Source organism: Mustelus asterias, chromosome 11 (genome assembly GCF_964213995.1).
Source record: "Mustelus asterias chromosome 11, sMusAst1.hap1.1, whole genome shotgun sequence".
NCBI lineage: Eukaryota > Metazoa > Chordata > Chondrichthyes > Carcharhiniformes > Triakidae > Mustelus > Mustelus asterias.
In genome coordinates, this window is record NC_135811.1 from 35,724,163 (window position 1) to 35,745,784 (window position 21,622).

Genomic DNA, 21,622 nt, shown 5'->3' on the forward strand with positions numbered 1-21,622 from the left:
TGCAGCAAGGTTGGAGAATTTGGCGGCCAGCCAAATCTTCCTTCACTGTGGCGGGATGGGAAAATCCCGCCGGCGTGAACGATGGTAAGATTCCAGCAATTGTATGCAAGCTGTGGAATATGGCATGAGGCTTGCGGTGATGTGAAGTGTGCGAAGGTGATTTGAAACTATAAATGTGAGGCATGAGGTACAGGTATGAATGTTTGCCGGTAGGTGATTGAAGGGGGTAATTAATTATCTGAGCAAAGTCTGAGGCTATAGGTTCAATTGTAAGCATTTGACATTTGAGGTATCACTGACCTTGATCACTTGTATGAGTTATTAAATATGTCTTTGGGGTTATATTGTTAGCATTGATGATGTCTATCTAGAAATACTGTTTTTTCAGCATCTGTCTGGAAGGCCTTCTGTCCCTCAATTCTCCTGTCCAGTTCCATCACCGAGGCCTCCAATGCTGCGTCTGAGAACCTTGGATCATTCTTTGTTGTGGAGGTGCCGGTGTTGGACTGGGGTAAACACAGTAAGAAGTTTAACAACACCAGGTTAAAGTCCAACAGGTTTATTTGGTAGCAAAAGCCACACCAGGCTGCCAAATAAACCTGTTGGACTTTAACCTGGTGTTGTTAAACTTCTTACTCATTCTTTGTTCCCTGCAACGCCAGTAATCACTCTTCTTCCTGTTGAGAAAATCTTCCTCAGTCACTTCCAGCATCTGTTCCATCCATAAAACAACACCCCTTAGAGTAGTTCAGACTAGCTTTGAGTGATACTAGCCTTGCATGTGCTTGAATCCCCTGTTGCGAATTGCAGTCACTCAGTAGCATGTTCAATGCTGGGCTGCGAGCAACCATCGTGGAATGAACAGGCAGCGCAAGGTTTGTGTGCTGCCTGCATTGGAAGGAATGGGTGCCGGGTAGTCATGTATCGCAATCCCCACACTTTTGTAGGGTTATATCCACTGCTGCTCCCACAGTTTCTATTTCTCTTGCCCAGTTATATTTGCCCAAAGATGTGCGGGTTAGGCTGATAGGCCATGCTGAATTGCCCCTTCGTGTCAGAGGGATTGGCAGGGTAAATGGCGGGGTTACGGGGATAGGGCCTGAGTGGGATTGTTGTCGGCGCAGGTTTGATGGGCTGAATGGCTTCCTTTTGTAGGGATTCTATGATTTTGCCACTTGAGTTGTACAAATCCTGCAGTGATCATTTGAAATGCTCTTTAAAGGGATCCTCAGTTGTACTCAAAAAGGCTTTCTTTCTTGCTGTAGCTTGTGTGTGGGTTTTTGGCATTTGAAGCTACTTGCAGTACTATGGTATGTCTGGAAGTGTTAAGGGGCTTCAGGCATGACTTGTTTTTTAACTGTCGAAATCAAGGAATTCATCTAGCGAGAGAAGAAGGAAAGCAGAAGGAAGGAGAGCAGGTAGAAAGGGATATGCTCAGAGAAATTTTTACTCTCTCAACTGTGTATCTAATCCAGAACAACATGCCCACTGTTCTTCAAGGAACTAAGAAAGGCAATAAACACTGCTTGCCAGCAACACCCACTTCCTGTGAAAAAAACGCTATTGGTATTCATATCACTTACTATTCCAAGGTCAGCAGCTATGACGATAACACTCTCTGTATATAAACCTTTTTAAAGGACATGTGGCTTTATTAGTTTAAAGGCAAACCTATAGACTGTTTCTCATTCCCCTAACTCCTACCTTGTGCTTTTATGAGATGTTTCCCCAGTGGTTGCAACATGGGAGGAGAAATCCTGCTGCAGTTCAGTTACAAGATGCTCAAAGGTCGTGACTTCTCTGAGTTCTGCCCCAATAGGGTCCATTGGTCAGTTTGGCCACAATTTATTTCCAGAAGTGTCGGCGTTGGTTCCCAAATACATGCTTGAACCTCACCAATCAGCCTTCTAGTTTTGCTACAGAACTGAAAGGAGTGTAGTCAAAGCCATAAAGGATACCTTCTGATGTCGGTGCACAATCTCACTTTATCCTCACTGCAGTTCATTGAACATACCATCCGGCCTCTAGGCCTCTCCTCCATTCGCTGAGTGGGGCTTTTACCTGTCCTACCTTTGACTATCTCTACCCCAGCTATGTGTTGCCCTCAGCAACATCATCTGAAGACATGGCATCAGATTTATGGGGAGAAATCTTACCCAAACATGGCAGTGTTGTTTCCGGTGAGAAAACCATGAGTTTTCTCTCAGGATCTTATGACACTTTACCTAAAAAAAGAATTAAGGGGGTGTATTTCACACCGCCTTATGGGGGGCAGGGCCTCAATGTGCCAGAAAAACCCGGCTGCACTGAGATCGGGGTTCCATCTTTAAGGGGCGCCCCAATCATAACAGGAATAAACCTCCTCCCCAGCCTACCAAGCAGGTCTCAGGGCTTCCCTTCTCCATCCTCAATCAGATTTAGCACCCCCGATCATTGGCCCATTCCCCCCCCATCAATGGCCCCTTCTCCCCCCCATCCCCACAGTCAGAACCGGCACCCCCCTGCCCCTGCCCCACGAACAGTCATCACTGGCAACCTCTGCTCCTCCATCTGTACCTGGCCCACAAACAAATCTGAATGAATCTATCCCTCTCCCAAGAGACTGCCACTGGGGTCCGTCGGTTGACACAGGTTGGCACTGCCAGGTTGACATGGGCTTGGTGCCAACCAGGCACTACCAACTTGTGCCAAGGGCACTTCCAGGCCACTGTCTTGCTATGTCCTACTCCCTCGAGGGCTATACTCACCTTTACGCCACTGGGGGGGGGGTCCCCACAACAGGTTCATGTCTAGGTGAACATGTTGTAAACGTCGGCTGAATATCCAGTGGGGGGGTAGAATCCTGGAGAGAATGCTCGCTAATGTAATGCTATAGCATATTAAAATGAGCTTCCTGGTGTCCTGTGGCATGTTTCACACTGCTGGTGAGAGGGCTGGAAGATCGGAACCTGCTGGTGTGAATCGCGCTTTCAGAGTCTCTCTGGATTTTGAGCTCACGCTGCCATTCTTATGGACAGAGAGTGCGGGCTCAAAATTGCCCCATGTTGTTGACCCAGCTCTAATTATTCACTTCCATTCTGACCACCCATTGTCACTATGTTGACAGCCTACTTGTCCAAAGTTCAGACTGTAAATGAGCTGCAATTTCCTCCAATTAAGCATTAAGAAGATGAAAGCCATTCATACATTTGTATGTTGCATGCCCATGCATTTAAATGATGCACGACAGGAACTCACCAAGTCCCTTCTTGACAGCAGTTTCCAAACTCATGGCGGCTTCCATCGAGAAGGACAAGGGCAGCAGTTACCTTGGAACATCATCATCTGGAAGTCCCCCTCCAAGCTGCACACCATCCTGACTTGGAAAAATATTGCCATTCCTTCACTGTCTCCGGGTTAAAATCCTGGAACTCCCTCCCGAACAGCACTGTGGGTGTACCTATGACACTGCAGCAGTTTGAGAAGGCAGCTCACCATCATCATCTCAAGGGCAATTAGGGATGGGCAATAAATGCTGACCTAGCCCACATCTCATGTATGAATAACAAAAAAGAAATATTGTTCCATTGCTACAGCTTAACACCGTTACTGATCTTTGGAAAAGGCGTACTCTGAGAAGTCCCACAGTGATCCAAGCCAAGCCAATATCCATGAGCTCACCCAGCCTGCTCAAGTTAGAGAAGATGAATCAACTCAGAACCAATATAATGGTCTATCTGAGGCCTCTCATTCACTCGGAGATGGTTGGTCAGCTTAGGATGGAAGCCAACTGTTTCTCACCCCCCCAGAACTGGAAAGCTGCTGTGGGACGGCCATAGCTTGCAGGCACAATGGAAATAAGGCCTGGTACTCGAAATGGCTTGAGTCTTCCACTGGTATGAACGGGCAAACAGCAGATTCATTCAACCCACTTGCTGCTCGTTCTGTGCTGGTGGTTAGTTCACCACAATTGTTTGGATTCAGTCACAATCTCTGAAATTATTAAAACGATTAAATAATTTATTGTCATGTGATATACTCCAAACCACTTTTAACATTTAGTCAGAATATATGGTGAGCATCTGTAAGATAACACAATCTTCATTATTTAATTAACTTGCAGCCAACGGAACAGGATGCAAATTAGGCTGCTTTACCTGGTGCTGCACTAAAGCATGGTCAGTGTTAATATGGGACTTATATCAGCTTGATCTGCATTCTCATCTTACTTAGTTTGCATAAAAGCAGGAGTCATTTCGGTTTGACCTAACAGGCATTAGCTTGCCAGTTTTAACTATCTATTTGCAAGATGCTGACTCCTTAGAAATGCATAGAGGCTACGCACATTCACTGATAATGAGGGTGGTCTGGAATGAAATCATAATTCACCACTAAGCACAACATCCAGCCCAATGTTTTATATCTTACCTTTTTTCCAGGAGCCAGGAGTGGGTTCTAGTACCCCGTCAACCTCTGCAATTCGATATGATCATGGCAAACCTTCTATCTGAACTCCACTTTCCCAGCTCATCCCCATATTTCCATTAATTCCTTAAGTGCCCGAATAGTCTATCCATCTCATCTTGAATATACTCAACAATTAAGCACCTACATCCCTCTGCGGTAGAGAATGGGAAAAGGAACCTGGCAAAAATGGAAATGAGATCAAGCGAGAAATTGTGGACTTGTAGATAAGATGAACTGGAAGAAGGCATTACAAGAGATAGGAGAGGAACTACAGTTCAAGACTGGGTAGGAGCAATCTTAGGGGAAAGCTGGCTTGTTGGATTAAAAGAAGAGGGAATATGCAAAGGTAGTTGGTGGATGGTCTGAATCTTGGTGATGAACAAGCCCACAAGCTCCTTGTACCTGTTAGGCCATTAGACCATAAGATGTCGGAACATTTGGTCCACCGAGTCTGCTCCGCCATTCAGTGAGACCATGACTGATCTGATACGGTTGGAGGTGTGAGTAGAGTAGAATCTGCATCTTGTAATGGAGAAGAGAAGTCAAGAGTTGTCTTTGCATTTGAGGATGATTCTGGAATCAGTGAATAGCTTTAGTAGAGGGGAGCAGGACATGATGGTGCTTACTGCAGTCCCAGCCAGAAAAGGCTGAACCAATTGTTCACCATAAGATCCAATTCTTTGTCCCTTAAACTAAACATAGTGGAACTAAGGGTTGTATAGGGGAACAACCAGGAAGAAAGAAAAGCTTGCATTTAAGTAACGCTTTTCATTACCATTTGACATCTCAAAGCACTCTACAACCAATTAAACACTTTTGAAGTATAGTCATTGAAGTAAAGTTAATTTATTAGTCACAAATAAGGCTTACATTAACACTGCAATGAAGTTACTGTGAAATTCCCCTAGTTGCCACAGTCCAGCGCCTTTTCGGGTCAATACACCTAACTAACACGTCTTTCAGGATGTGGGAGGAAACCGGAGTACCTGGAGGAAACCCACGCAGACATGGGGAGAGTGTGCAAACTCCACACAGACAATGACCCAAGCCAGGAATTGAACCCAGGTCCCTAGGGCTGTGAAGCAGCAGGGCTAACCACTGTGCTACCGTGCCGTCCCCACTGTAATGAAGGAAACATTGTGACTGAATCCAATTTATGAAGAGGAAGCTCCCACAAACAGTAATATGATAATGACCAGATAATCTGTTCTTTTGTAATGTTGATTAATGGATAAAAATTCTCCAGCGAATACTCCCTTACTCTTCTTCAAAATAGTGCCAAGGACGTTTTACATCCATCAAACAGGCAGATAGGGTCTCGGTTTGACTTTGCATCCAAAAGGTGGCACTTCTGACAGTGCAGCATTCTTTCAGTACTGCGCAGGGGGGCAGCCTTGATTGTTTTGCTCAAGCCCTGCATGAGCTTAGGGTGAGAAAGAATGTTATTGAGAGGTGGCAACCAAAGGTGGAGTTGAGGGTGTGACAGAACAGAGTAGTAGTTGTGGAAATGTTGTGGTGAATGGAACTCCAAAGGCTAGACTGTAGGGAATTCGAAGATATCATGGTAAGTGACTTGGTGGAGAGTATTTTCCAAGGGCTGGTGTGGAAGGAAATTAGATGGGGAGGGGGAAGAGGGAAGTAAGTGGAGAGGGATGCAAGCAGAGGTGATCTTATTTCTGATTGGCATGGTAGAAGTACAGAGGCTACATTAGATGGTGAGATTGAGGAGAAGGTGAGGCTGAGGGGAAGGTGAGGCTGTGGGGATGGTTGTGAATATGGGTAGGGGTATTTACATGGAGGAAGAGATTCAGAGGATAGGAGACTGTGAGACTAGAAGAGGGAGGGCATTATGATTTGAGATGGAGGTTGGAATAATCGTGGATGAGAAGGTGCTCAGCGCAGAAGCCGAGGGTAAAAAGCAGTGACGATATCTCAAGAAACTTGGCATGGTACTTGAGTGAAGAGTGAGGATTGTACAGAATAAACTAAGCGGGAGGAACAAGACGAGTTGATCAATGGGGGGAAAAGTGTCAGAAGAATAGTGGTATGATTTAGTGATAAGGAGCACCCTGTCACTGCAGTAGTTTGAGTGGAAAAGGTGATGAGAAGGGCCTCTGAAAACTAACAGTGTAAAAGGGAGGAGCAGAAGATTTCCCCATAGTGAATGTCATAAATAAGGTGCTACACAATTGTGGCCATTTACAACAATTATGAGATGCAGTTATCAAAATTACTTAATGCACATCATGGGTATACTGCAATTACAGAAGACTTATACACATAAAAGATAAATAATGAGCAGTGTAATAACTAATTAAAACTGAATATATATGAATAATTGATGAACTAAGAAAGGACAAATAGAGTTATGCCCCTTGATTCATCTAGACTTCACAACTTCCTTAGTTAGCATGCTGTGAAAGAAGTTTAATGTCAGTTTCTCTGCATGAATACCTGATGGGGAATTAGCTTTTCTTGAACATTCGGGTTAAGTTTACATGAGAATTACATCAAATTTACGACACCGAAACAGGCCAATTGACCCAGCTATGCAAATGTTTAACCTCTGCACCAGCCTCCTCCCACTCTGCTTCATCTAACCCTATCAGCATAACCTTCTATTCCTTTCTCCATCATATATTTATCTAGCTTTCCCTTAAAGGCAGTTATGCAATTTATCTCCATTCAGACAGTGCAGAGCATATTAATCACATTACATCTCATTGCCCCTGGATCTCCTATCACTTGATGGTATTAAATGGAAATAGTGAACATTTCTGATCAGTGAGAATTTCTGTCAATTGAATAGAACTTGAGCATCTTGATTGTAACCATTCTTCATAAGTTTTAGGCTGCAATTTCATTATCAACTGATTGCTGTCCAATCCAGATTTGTAGATCATCATTACAATCACATTTAACATTCACTGCCTTTTAGATTTTTCACCAAATTATGTGATTCGCTGTCCATTCCTTTTATAATTGTCAACGATGCGGTCACGAAGCAAGTATGCCCAAGATATCACTGGGAATCTTAACACAAGTAAACTTTTGAGGGTGGAATTTTCCTCCAGAATTTCTAAGTGTCATAACGGTTAAAAACATGGGGTGAACTGCACCGGCACGTTCCGCTTTGCAATCTTTCGACACTCAGTGCAATGAAAGAGCCTCCATGTGAATCACACTGTGATGGAGGCTCCAGGCACATGACTCACCCTAAGCAGCTGCTGCTGTGCGCTGTAAAGCAGGGGGAGCTGCATTTAAACACTCCAACTGCAGTCACAGTCAGCCACGCCAGGAAGATAACACCGCACTGAGCAGCCCCACGATTCCCCGAGGGAGAGCTGGGACGACTGCTGAACACCTTGCAGGAAGAAAATGAACAACCTCACTCGGGTCAGCAAGGGTGAGTGTCCATTCCGTCCTGGCATCAGTCTCGTCCGTCACGCCTGGAATGTCCATCGTCGATCCACTCCCTGACACCACACGGCCCCCCAGCACCCGACCCCCTAGAACCTTTCTCCAATCCGTCAGGCTTTCAATCCTTCCTTTTGCCTACGCAGGAGAAGATGGCCTATAGCAGGAGGGAGCGGGAGAAGACCGGAGGTGGGGTCCCTAAGCTGTGTCTCCCGACTCCCTTCGAGGAGCTTGTGATAGAACTCTCAGGGGAGGCAGAAGAAAGAGCATGATAGCCAGGTCGGCGTGCGTCACAGATGTGAAGAGCCACACAACCTTCATTCATATGATCTTTCTCAAGTAAGTTGCAATCTGTCCAGATACTTGTCCCTCCCTTGCACTCAACCATGTGTCTTCTTTTGCAGGAGATGACACCAGTGAGGTCTGGCCATCAGAATTCAGCATGCCCGCTGCGCCCCTCCCCCCCCCCCCCCACCCCCTGCCCCCTCACTGCGGCCCCTGCTGTGACTCCCATCGAGCTCACTCCAGCTGCTCCTTCATCCCATGAAGTGTACCAGGGCCCACAGGCACCCCGAGGGAGGAGGTGAGAAAGGGCTGGAGCCCATGCCAGGGTCTTCCATCCAAAAGATTCCAGCCATCCCAAGCCCTTCTGAATTCCCCCTTCAGCAGCCGGGAAGGGCATGAGGCTGATTTCAATATTAATGACATTTGCTTATCATTAATGACCCTGGGATGCAACCGTCTGGGCTCACTTATCTTTCCTACCTGAGATGCTCACTGACAAGGATCATAGATGGTCCCCACCAACTGGGACCAGAGAAGGCTTTTTATACATATATAAAGAGCAAGAGGATAGCCAGAGGTTGGCCTACTCAAGGACAGGGGAAGGAATCTACATGTGGAGCCAGAGGAAATGGGCAAGGTATTAAACGAGTACCTTGCGTCAGTATTCATTAAAGAGAAGGACTTGGTGGATGATGAGTCTGGGAAAGGGTGTGTAGATAGTTTGAGTCAAGTTGAGATCAAAAAGGAGGAGGTATTGGGGTTCTTGAGAAACATTAAGGTTGACAAGTCCCCAGGGCCTGATGGGATATACCCCAGAAGACTGAGAGAGGCAAGGGAGGAAATTGCTGGGGCCTTGAGAAAAATCTTTGTATCCTCACTGCCTGTAGGAGAGTTCCCAGTGGATTGGAGAATAGTCAATGTTGTTCCTTTGTTAAGAAGGGTAGCAAGAATAATCCAGGTAATGAAAGGCTAGTGAGCCTTACATCAGTGGTAGGGAAATTATTGGAGAGGATCTTTTGAGACAGGATTTACTCCCACTTGGAAATAAATGGATGTATTTAGTGTCTCACTAAATTGAAGGAGATTTTCGAGGAAGTGACGAAGAGATTGATGAGGGTAGGGCAGTGGATGTTGTCTACATGGACTTCAGAAAGGCTTTTGACAAGGTCCCTCATGGCAGAAGGTGAAGTCACATGGGATCAGAGGTGAGCTGGCAACGTGGATGTGGAACTGGCTCGGTCATAGAAGGCAGAGGGTAGCAGTGGAAGAGTGCATTTCTGAATGGAGGGCTGTGACAAGTGGTGTTCCTCAGGGATCAGTGCTGGAACCTTTGCTGTTTGTATTATATATATATGTGATTTGGAGGAAAATGTAACTGGATTGATTAGTAAGTTTGCGGACGAAACAAAGGTTGGTGGATTTGCGGATAATGATGAGGACCATCAGAGGATACAGCATGATATAGATTGGTTGGAGACTTGGGCGGAGAGATGGCAGATGGAACTTAATCCGGACAAATGTGAGGTAATGCATTTTGGAAGGTCTAATACAGATGGGAAATATACAGTAAATGGCAGAACCCTTAAGAATATTGATAGGCAGAGGGATCTGGGTGTACAGATACACAGGTCACTGAAAATGGCAACGCAGGTGGAGAAGATAGTCAAGAAGGTATACGGCATGCTTGCCTTCATCGGCAGGGGCATTGAGTGTAAAATTGGCAAGTCATGTTGCAGCTTTATAGAATCTTCGTTCGGCCGCACTTGGAATATAGTGTTCAATTCTGGTCGCCACGCTACCAGAAGGATGTGGAGGCTTTGGAGAGGATACAGAAAAGATTTACCAGGATGTTGCCTGGTATGGAGGGCATTAGCTATGAGGAGAGGTTGGAGAAACTTGGTTTGTTCTCACTGGAACGACGGAAGTTGAGGGGGCGACCTGATAGAAGTCTACAAGATTATGAGGGGCATGGATAGAGTGGATAGTCAGAAGCTTTTTCCCAGGGTGAAAGAGTCAATTACTCAGGGGCATAGGTTTAATGTGCGAGGAGCAAGGTTTAAGGGAGATGTACGAGACAAGTTCTTTTACACAGAGGGTGGTGGGTGCCTGAGCTCACTGCCGGGGGAGGTAGTGGAAGCAGATACAATAGTGACTTTTAAAGGGCGTCTTGACAAGTACATGAATAGGATGGGAATAGAGGGATATGGTCCCCGGAAGGGGAGGGGGTTTTGGTTCAGTTGGGCAGAATGGTCGGTGCAGGCTTGGAGGGACAAAGGGCCTGTTCCTGTGCTGTAATTTTCTTTGTTCTTTGTGATGGATCACCAATGGGACTGGAGGCCATTGAAGTCCCCTAGGTGGTCGAGGACAGGGCGGGGGGCGGGGTGGTGATTGAGGTGGGACAGCGATTTGGGAGGCCAGTGATTGGTTGGGAGTGGCAATCTGGGGAATAGGGGGTTCCATGGGGGTGGGGGTGGTGATCGTAGGGGAGGGGGGGGGCAGGGGTCTGTGGCGGTATTGGTGTACAATGACCATGGTGGGTGGGGCAGGGGGCATTGACAGATCTCCCAGTATACAGTACACAATACAGAGTATACTGGGAGACTGGAAGACCAGGGCGCCTGCACAATGGTGCCACAAGCAGTCTGCAGCCGGCTTCCCAATGTGAATAGGTTCCACCCCACCAATGGCAGGAATCTCTGTAATGCGCAGAATGCCGTAAATTACCACCACTTACCTCGCTGGAAAGATGGACAAGAAAACCTCCCATTTTCTCTCCTGTTTGACATTTCCTGAGAAAATTCCTCTCAATGTGTTTTGTTCAAGCATCGTTCAAGTTAGTATAAAGAACTGAAGACAAAGGCATCTCTGATGTCAGGGATTTGAGTTATGAGGAAACTCTTGGAGACTCTTGCGCATTTCATCCTGAAAAGGATGACCCTTTGGAAATATACAAGACTATTAAAACATATAGAAAAGATCAATCTAGATTTGTACAAAAATTATTATGCGTTCCCATGACATGGTTGCTGCTGGCATCTTGCATTAATTGTCATGTGGAATTTGTCATGGAATAGGTGTGGTGAGATTGCATTTAAGGAAAACCAGATAGGAAGGAGAAAGGAATGGAGGGGCATGTTAATAGGATAAGGTAGGTTGGCTGCTCGTGTAAAGCAAAAACGATCTGGACTCGGCAGCCAAATGCCCCGTTTCAGTGCTGTATATTCAATGTCATTCTTTGCTGTGGTTTGGTTCCAACGGAATATTTTACCAGGCCATTTTGTCGGAGCATCAACTAAATTGGTGTCAGATTGGAATCACATATAAGCCAGACTGAATAAGGTCGACAGCAATTGTGCTTCCAGGCTTCATTAAAGTTTATGCAGAAGCTACCACCACCAGTCACACCTCCACCGGCAGCTTGGTCATTGCAAATGTCAGGCCGCTTGCCTTGTCAGCAGAGGGCCACAGGTAAGTCTGGAATTGGGGTTGCACCTTCGGTTTATATCAGCTCCGCTGCTTTGTATTCCTTCCTGATGGAGTCGGGCATTATCCACACTGAGGTTATGTGGAAGGCAAGAAACTTTCCATTAATCTCGAAGCTGCTGAAAGAAATTAATTCCTGAATGTAGTTATCTGCGAAAATTAAAAGGAAACAGATGCTTATTGATTAATGACATAGATGCAAAATGACAGAAAGAAATTGCATCAGTGCAGTGCACCTGCGGTTTGCTGAGGAACAGCTGGTGCTTGTGCAGCGCCGCTAAGTCACATTTAAATGCAAGTCACAACTCTGTGCAAACAACCAAAATGTTGCATATATTGAAACAAATTAGAAAATGCATTGCATTTTCTGTAAATAATGAGCAGGTACTGTGTTATTTGAACTAAATGTTTGCCTGAGTCTTGGTCTCGTTTGCCTACCTTAATACATTAATGCTTCATCTTTTCATTTTCCCAATAACCTTTAGTCTAAATCTCTCTAATCGTGTCTTGCGGGCTTCCGTGCCAGTCAGTTAAGTTTTTACCTCTGAGGTGCTGATCAAAGAAGAAGTGGCAAAACCCCTTTGACATCGAACACAAAGCACCTAAATTGAAAGATGGGTTTAGAAGATACTTGCAGCAGATTATTTGGATATGATACATTTCTGCCCCAGGGTACTTTGTCCCAATAAAACTACATTTTAAGATCAACTAGCTAAACTAATCCTGACAAATAAGAGTGAAAGCACAGGAAAAGACAATGAATATCAAGCAGCTCGCAGTATCATCCAGGGCCTATTTAAGGGTCTGATCGATGACCACATGGCAGCATGCATTTTCTTTTTACCTCTGTGAGCTGAGTTTGAATTCAGCTCCAATCAATAGAATGAAGGTCTCTTCATCTGTTAGCTATAAAATGGGGTATGGGGTGTGTATATATATATATATATATATATATATATATATAGAGAGAGAGAGATCCAGGATAATGTGCTGGGGACCCGGGTTCAAATCCCACCACGGCAGAAGGTAAAATTTGAATTCAATAAAAATCTGGAATTAAGGACAGGATTTTCCGGCTGCGCTCGTCCCAAGGCTGGAAGTTCCCACCCGAGGTCAATGGACCTTTGCATGGTCTGCCCCTGCCCGCTATGATTCCCGTGATGGGCGGGATGGGAAAATCCCACCCTAAGTGTCTAATCATGACCATAAAACCATTGTTATAAAAACCCATCTGGTTCACTAATGCCCCTTTAGGGAAGGAAATCTGCCATCCTTACCTGGTCTGGCCTACATGTGACTCCAGAACCACAGCAATGTGGTTGACTCTTAAACGCCCTCAGGGATGGGCAATAAATGCTGGCCCAGCAGTGATGCCCACATCCTGTGAATGAATAAAAAAAATTGTCTGGTTATAAAATGTGTATATATACATACATGCGCACAGCAAAAGTGCCGAAGCAGTTTCCTGGCTAATATTAACCATAGGACCAGTCCACTATTGTGTCACTGCTAGTAGTCTAATTGATCAAAAAAGTCCCACTTTCTAGATAATCGCTGGACAATTATTTAGGGCAGTGAATGGTTTGTGGGGAAAAAGAAGTAGAGAATCGCATTTGTTGTTGTTCCCTGTTAACTGATAATCATCGGTGGGCCTTAGCCATCTGGGAACAGCTGCCATGATCAGTCTGTGGAACTGAAGAACCTCATCTGACATTGAACCATGGTAATTCCTGCTCATTGATCCCTGATAACCATACAACAGTAATGAGGAATTACAGCACAATCACACAGACACACCACAGAGCAATTTCAATTTGCTTTTCTTTTTGGGTACAAACAAAATCCCTTCATCAATGTTTTTCCTGAGGCTGATATATAGGGTGGGGCAGGTTTTGTGTTTGTTTGCCTTTTATTGTAGCATTTAAATTGAAGTTTATAATGTGGGGTGTATGAGTAATCCGAAAATATACAGAGTGCCATACATAGTACACAATACATACACGTAACAAATATTCTTATTGCTCTACAAAAAGCCATATTACAAGACATCAACCAGTATGTGAAATTGATTTGACACAAGTGGCTACAGTTCGGTGTGCTGATCCCTCTTTGTGCTCATAAAATTTTAATCAAGTTAAAACAGGTGCCATTAGGGACATTTGTACAGATTTAAAGAGCAACAATGCTTCCAGGTTAATTTGTATAATTTAGCCACAGTTTCACAGTGGTTTCATTCAATATAATGATAGTGCAGCAAAGTCCTGCAAAATATGTAATGGATTTGCCCCCCAAAAATTACCACAGTGTTAACTAAATCTAAATTAAGTGTGATATTGCATGGCTGGCAGGATGTTCCAGGAATTGTTTTACAAGTAGAGAAGATTCATCTGAATGAGTTTTAATCAAGAATACCATCTTCAGTACGCACTGGAAATGTTACACTTCTAATTGCTATTCCATAGGTTTCTTTTCCAAATGTGTTCTGGAATGAGTTGTGTGTGATTGATCATTGAGTGTGAATAGAATAAAACCGTAGAATGGTTACAGCACATATCCACATCGTCCAAAATCATTACCACAAGTGAACCTGTCTCCCTTTGCCCTTCTGTTATAAATATTGAGATCAATAGATCCAAGTCCTGTCATAGCAGCTTGGCGGTAAGGTAACTGGATGAAATAGGCAAAAATTCCATAATATTGTAAATATGAATAGTTGTCTTGCTTTAAGATAAGACTTTCATGTTTTATGAAGCTATGTACATTATTTAATTTCTTTTACTGCTTTTTAAGACACTCTAAGGCAGCCAATATTTAATTTATCATATCCTTGGGCAGAGGAATTACCATTAACACCTGCGTAGTGTAGTCACTTATAATAGAAAATAAGATATCTCGCATGAGAGAGTCTGAATGATGGGGGTCAATTATGCTAGACTGCCTATTTACTATATGATTACGTGGGAACATTTTATGCTTGCTGATTAGAAATGGGTTTGCATAATGACACTTCTGCATCAGATTTGCTTTTGGATCTGGAGTCTACTATGCATTCAATTTCAGTTAGGCTGCAGAGATTTTCCTTTAACAGCCATTGCAGGTAATATCCTTCAGATACACAGCTCTGTAATACTTAACTTTGCAGTAAATGTTTCTGTACAGCAGGTTTACAGTTTCAGGCAGTACATCCTGTCTGGTACTGATTGTGCTGGAAAACACTGATGGAGACAAACAGTACAGCAAATAGATAGGGTGGATTGAATAATGTCCTGTTGGGCTGCCTTTCCCTCTGCATGTGAAACACTGCAGGAGATAAAACATTGCAGAAAATGCAATGATAACTTTTTGAGTCTAGTTGTATGTTATTAATTTTGAAGGAACCTTTTCCTCACTCATATACACTATTTACAAAGAGAAAACATTTCTGGCATCAAGTTCAAACCTAAAAATGATTTTTGGTCTTGAAAATACTGCCACCATTTGGTGGATAGTTTGAACTGCCCAGAGTATCATAAACAGAGGAACCTCACGTTAGGAATTCACTGTTTGGTATTGATCTATAGTAATACAGTTAAAACCGTTGTTGTAGAGTGCACGTCAAAGATACTACTTATACTGAAAATTGCATCTTGTAAAGATCTTTTTGCTTACTTAGTAAAAATGTTTGGGAAATTAAAAGGGAAAGTTGCTGAGAAAATTTAAAAAAACTCTTTGGAACACTGCTTTGTAATAAAATGATTATTTGTTAAGTTTTAGACCACAAGGTTTTATAGCAAACTGATTTTATGCGGGTTATTTGACACATTGATAATATCAATCGCTTTAATAATTTATCTGATTGGCCAACGCAAGAGATAGTGATAAATTATTAAATGAACTCAACTTCTCTGCAGGCAACTCACTTTCATTAGAGCACCGTACAATTTCCCTATAGATTTGGACTTTAGTGTTATTCCACGCAAACCAGGCAGCATACTGCAGTGGTTTGAAATGACATGGAACTTGTCTCAAAATTAACTAATTGCAAGAATTATGAATTTTTTTTCTCTGTTGGGAAGTAACATAAATTTTAAAATTATTACTTGAATCATACATTTAATACCCAAGTGTAACGAAATGCCACTTCATCAAGAAGACCTGTAAGCATTGTAAATAAAATCACTGGCATCTTATCAGAAGTGAAATAACATGGGTTAGCTTTGTCTAAGCTACAACCTGTGGGTTTCATTCTCCAGCAATTCACTCACTGAAAGCCAGAAACTCAGTTCTAAATCACAATTTTGTCTCTTTCTTACTGGTTGTTTTGTTCTTAGCTGTTGGATAAGTCAAATACTAAAAGCTATTTCTATCATCAGCCTGACATCTGTGCAAATTAATACAACTGGAACCAATTGCGTGGCATGGTGGCACAGTGGTTAGCACTGCTGCCTCACAGTGCCAGGGATCCGGATTCAATAGCGGCCTTGGGCGACTGTCTGTGTGGAGTTTGCACATTCGCCCAGTGTCCTCGTGGGTTGCCTTTGGGTGCTCTGGTTTCTTCCCACAGTCCAAAGATGTGCAGATTCGATGGATTGCCATGCTAAATTTCCCCTTAGTGTCCAAAGATGAGTAGGTTAGATGGATTAGCCATGACAGATGTGGGGGGTGTGGGGAAAGGGCGGAGAGAGGGCTTGGGTAAGATATTTCGTCAAAGAGTTGGTGCAGACTCAATGGGTCAAACAGCCTCTTTCTGCACTGTAAGGATTCTATGATTCTATAAAGCTTCATGTAGCTGAGCACTCAACAATGGATGAGTGGGAAATCCACCCTGCCAAGGAGGTGAGAGAGGAGGTGGAATTCTCTGGTCCCGTCGCTGTCGGTGGGATTTCCCATTGAAGCCGCCCCACGTCAGGAGGAAATCTGCGAGTAGGGGTGCATTGCCAACGCGACCAGAGAATCCTGCTGGCATGAATAGCCAGAGAATTCTGGTCAATATGTAGCTGTGGAGTTTCATGATACACACCTAGGATCCTTACAGAATTAAAAGATTTGAATATACCTTCCGATAATTGAAATATATAAGTAAAATCTCTCCACTGACTTAGAGTCATAGCAAGCGCAAATATGGATGGTGTGTTTATTGGAGCAGAATCATCTTCATCCCAGGAGTTCCTCAGTGTAGTGTCCGAGGCCCAACCATCTTCAACCGCTTCATCAATTATCTTCCCTATAACATGAAGTCTGAGTGGGGATTTTCACTGATGATTGTACAGTGTTCAGTTCGATTCACAGCCCTTCAACTAATGCAGCAACTCTTGCCTGCATGCAAGATGTGGGGAGTCACCATTGACCTGAAAAATCTAACTGCACCAGCAATATTAATATTGTGGCTACATGAGCAGATAAGTGTCTGGAATCCTGTGGTGAATAACTCACCTCCTGACTCCTCAAAGCTATTCCATCATTAATAAGGTACCAGTCAGGGATGTAATAGAATACTCTCCACTTGCTTGGTTGAATGCAGCTCCAACAACACTCAAGAAGCTGGACACCATCCAAGACAGTACAGCCAGTTTGCTTGGCATCCCATTCACCTCCTTAAACATATGTTCCCACCACCGCTGGCACACAATCATGGCAGCGTGTACCAAATTAAGATGCACTGCAGCAACTTACAAAGGCTACTTTGACAGCACCTTCCAAACTGTAACCTTTAACATGTAGACGAACAAGGATAGCAGATGCAGGGTTACACCATCATTTGCAAGTCCCTCTCCAAGTCACTCACCATCTTTAGGTGAAACTATATTGCCATTCCTTCACTGTTGCTCCATCAAACAATAACAGAGATTTATATTTCTATTTTTTCAAGTTTGATATTTCAGCTTCTCCCTTGAGTATGGTTGATATATTGATTTGACTTTGTGTGAAATTTTAATTGAAAGTGGAAAAGTTGGTGCATTTTACTTCCAGGCTGTTGTCCTTGTGGATGCTTCAATGTGGTTGGCTGCTCATCTTGCTTAATGACAGCAGTGCCACAGTGGTTGGCACTGCTGCCTCACAGCACCAGGGGCTCGGGTTCGATTCCCGACTTGGGTCACTGTCTGTGTGGAGTCTGCACATTCTCCCCTGTGTCTGCGTGGGTTTCCTCCGGGTGCTCTGGTTTCCTCCCACAGTCCAAAAGATGTGCTCGTTAGGTGCATTGGCCATGCAAAATTCTCCCTCCATGTACCCAAACAGGTGCCGGAGTGTGGCAACATGGGGGATTTTCACAGTAACTTCATTGCAGTATTAATGTAAACCTACTTATGACACTAATAAATAAACTTAAGCAAAAATTGATGGACCATCGGAAATTGCTTTGACTTGACATCAGATTTAAACTAAACTGATGTCAGGAAAGACAGCATCCATGCTACAGAAACCTTTGCGGAGAGTTTTCTTCAAGGTCAGAGGCAAATGCTGTCAACCCATCATTGACAAAACGTGGATCATTAAATTTTCAGGTGTTATGTTAAAGTGAAAAGCTATTTGCTAAAAAATGTTTCATACAGTTCTTAAAAATTGTTTAGAATGGGTTTATTATTAAAATTATCCTGCTGGATAAGTAAATATTGTATAAAATCACTATTGGCAGCAATTTGAGATTCAGTGGAATTGTAGGTGTGCTGTGACTGCTGAGATCATGCATCACTATTAAATTAGTATTACAGACTTTGTTTAGGGATTCATGGCAGAGCTAAGGAATCAATGAATACTTGATTAGGTTTATTTATTTTCAACATCAGTGAACTTCAATTTTAGCAAAAGGAGATATGATTATGAAAGACCGTAGGAAATGCAAGTTAAGCCTTAATTTAGAAATTTTGGGAGATTCATGGCAGGCAAAGATACGAATACTACCACTTATTTTAACTCATTTCAGGTTGAAAACTGTAAACCCTTAATTCATTAGAAAAGCTATGTATTTAATTTAGGCACATAAACCCTAAAACTGGTTCATGTATTTTGTGAGTGAAAGTTTAGTGTACACAAGTGAAATTACTGCATATGTTGTAGTGTAAATTTATAACCATCTTATTTTTATGCTCCACTTGTTATTTTTTATTTTAATTCTATTATCCTTTTTCACTCATCTCATTGTTCCAGGTGCCAAATCCTTGCTGAGAAGGTGAGCAGGAAACCTTGAATGATGTTACTGTTTTAGCTGGCAACAGGAAATATGGTGGGTGATTCACCATCCAAAGTTCTCAGTTCCCCAAGTAGAGGCACTCAGTTGTCACTTATGCATCGTCCTGATGATCTGGTTAAAAATGCAAACTTGCCATCAAGGAATCATAATTGAAAACCTTTATCTAATTACTCAATAGCGCATTGTATGTCAACCACTTGCTTACTTTTTTGTTAACTGCAAAATAAGCAAGGCGTTTGCGATAGTGAACTCAAGTACTTCTATTCAAATGAAAGTTTCAATGATTCAAATCAGCCTTTATTGGAGTAGTTATCAGCTATTAATTAATACATTTTCAATATGATATCTGTATGATCCAATTACTGAATACCACAATGTGGCAAGTGTACCCAGTCTCCCTTCACGAGGTAATGATTAAAACTATTTGCATATTAACACGTTAGTCATGGGTAGGACTGGAATGATGCCCGCGATTCATCCATTTTCAGCCAAGTGCTCCCACTGGAGTGAATTGCGTTGCCACTGGGAGTGTCTGGTAGGTGGGATTCAATCCCGATGGATGAAAATTTATGCACCCAGAGAAACCCACCAGCCAGCCCCCTGTTCAGAGATCAACCCGATTTCCGTGTTTGCGGACAGGGCCCCCTCTCCCCTAGAAATGAAAATGGTGCCCTCCTTCCCCTGCTGACCAGGGAGTACCAACAACCCCTTAGCAAAGAGCAGCATTCTCCCCCCCACAACATTCAAATAATGGCTCAAACCCTTCCCCACACCTTGCAGACATGAGGGTGACCTGACCCCCTCCCTCTTCAGACCCCCACTCAGTCCCGCCTTTCCCCCCTCAAATCCCCCTCAGCTCCCCTCCCCCATTCAGGCCCCACTTCAAGCCACGTGTCTTGGCCATGTAAATGGTGCATTGCCCCAGGCACCTTGACACTGACACCCAGGCCTGACACCTTGGGCTCCTGGGGTAGGAGGAGGGGTGGGGGTGAGTCAAGGAGGTAGTCCAGTGCCCATGTGCCCCCTGTCACTGCCAGGCTGCAGAAAAAGTGTCCCCCAAAGGTTCTAGGGGTTGGGTGGGCTCGGGCAGGTGGTAAGGGGTTGACCTCGGCACTCTCCCCAAGGATAGTCTCCCCCAAGGGCGTCTCATGGCTGGGCTCCCCTTCTAGTCCTGGCAGACCTGAAGATCACCCCTTGCTTGGAGATTTCAGGCAGCCCTGTGATCAACATCTTTATTCCTGCCTGTCAGCTGTAAAAATTTGAAGTGGTCAGGTCACTAGGGCAGCACGGTGACACAATGGTTAGCACGACTGCCTCACAGTGCCAGGGACCCAGGTTCGATTCTCAGCTTGGGTCATTGTCTGTGTGGAGTATGCACATTCTCCCCATGTCTGCATGCTGGAAAGACATGCTGGTTAGGTGCATTGGTCATGCTGAATTCTCCCTCAGTGTACCCAAACAGGTGCCAGAGTGAGGCGACTAGGAGATTTTCACAGCAACTTCATTGCGGTTTTAATGTAAGCATACCTGTGACATTAATAAATAAACTGTAAAACTTAAATAGCCATACCCACTGGATGGTTGGCAGGCTTTTAAATCACTGCAGCACTCCATTCTGCAGCAATCAGACTTAGAGTCTTAGTAAACATTGTGGTTAGGAATAATGTGGATACATGAGATGGATTCAAGCATGAAGGGAAAGGTAAATAAACACAGCTGACTGGAGGCTGAGTAGAAATCCATTAAGCTGTCAATGAAAGGCTATTTCAAAACACTGCACTATAAAACTGTGTAGGGGGAGGGTGACCCATTATTTAAGTGGTGGGGGGTGTGGATGCCCCTCATTGATGACGTGTTAGTGATGCTCTTCTGAACCTCCAGGGTTCAGCATGCCAGGTCCCGCTGGTCATTATCAGCTCCAGAATCACCCAGTTTATTCCCCACTGGAGAGGTGGGTGAATGGTGGGTGGGTGGTTGGGGGGCGGGCGGGGGGGGGGGGGGGGGGGGGGTGCGGGGAGCGCAGGGGGGGGGGCGGTGGGTTTGGTGAGGGGGGTGAATGAACTGTCAAACTCACTAATTCTATTAGCAGGTTTGCATAATAATCGGGTTGTCGCCTGCTATAGACGAGGTGATTGGGTTGGGTGAATCCAGGTGGCCCTCATACTCAGCGGGAACCCCTATTTGAGGCCGACGCTCCATCCTTCGGGGCATCAGGATTCCTGCCAGTCATCTGATGGTGGATCATCTCCCCACCCCTTCCCCATATTTCTTCACCAGAACGAAATAAAGAGAAATTGAAATGTTTGATTTTATGAAAAGTAAAGTATGATTTTTTTCTGCATTTCCATGGAATTGATTGATTCATCGATTCATAAATTCATAGACGTTTATAGCACAGAAGGAGGCCATTCGGCCTATCATGTCCACACGGGTCCATAAGGATCTGACTACACTAATCCCATTTCCCAACACTTGGTCTATGGCCCTGGAGGTTATGGCAGCACAAGTTTAAATATTTCTCAAATGTTATGAGAGTTTCTGACTCAACCAACCTTTCAGACAATGAATTCCAGACTCTCACCACCTTCTGTGCGAAAACATTTCTTCTCAACCCCCCCTTTAGCCTTTTACCTCTTACTTTAAATTCATGCCCCCTAGCCATGGACCACTCTACTAATGGAAAAAGCACTTTCTGATCCACCCTATGCGTCTCATAATCTTATACTCCCCTATTAGGTCCCCTCTCAACCTTTGCTGCTCCAAGGAAAACGGTCCCAGCCTATTCAAACTTTCCTCATAGCTCAGAACCTCCAACCCAGGCAG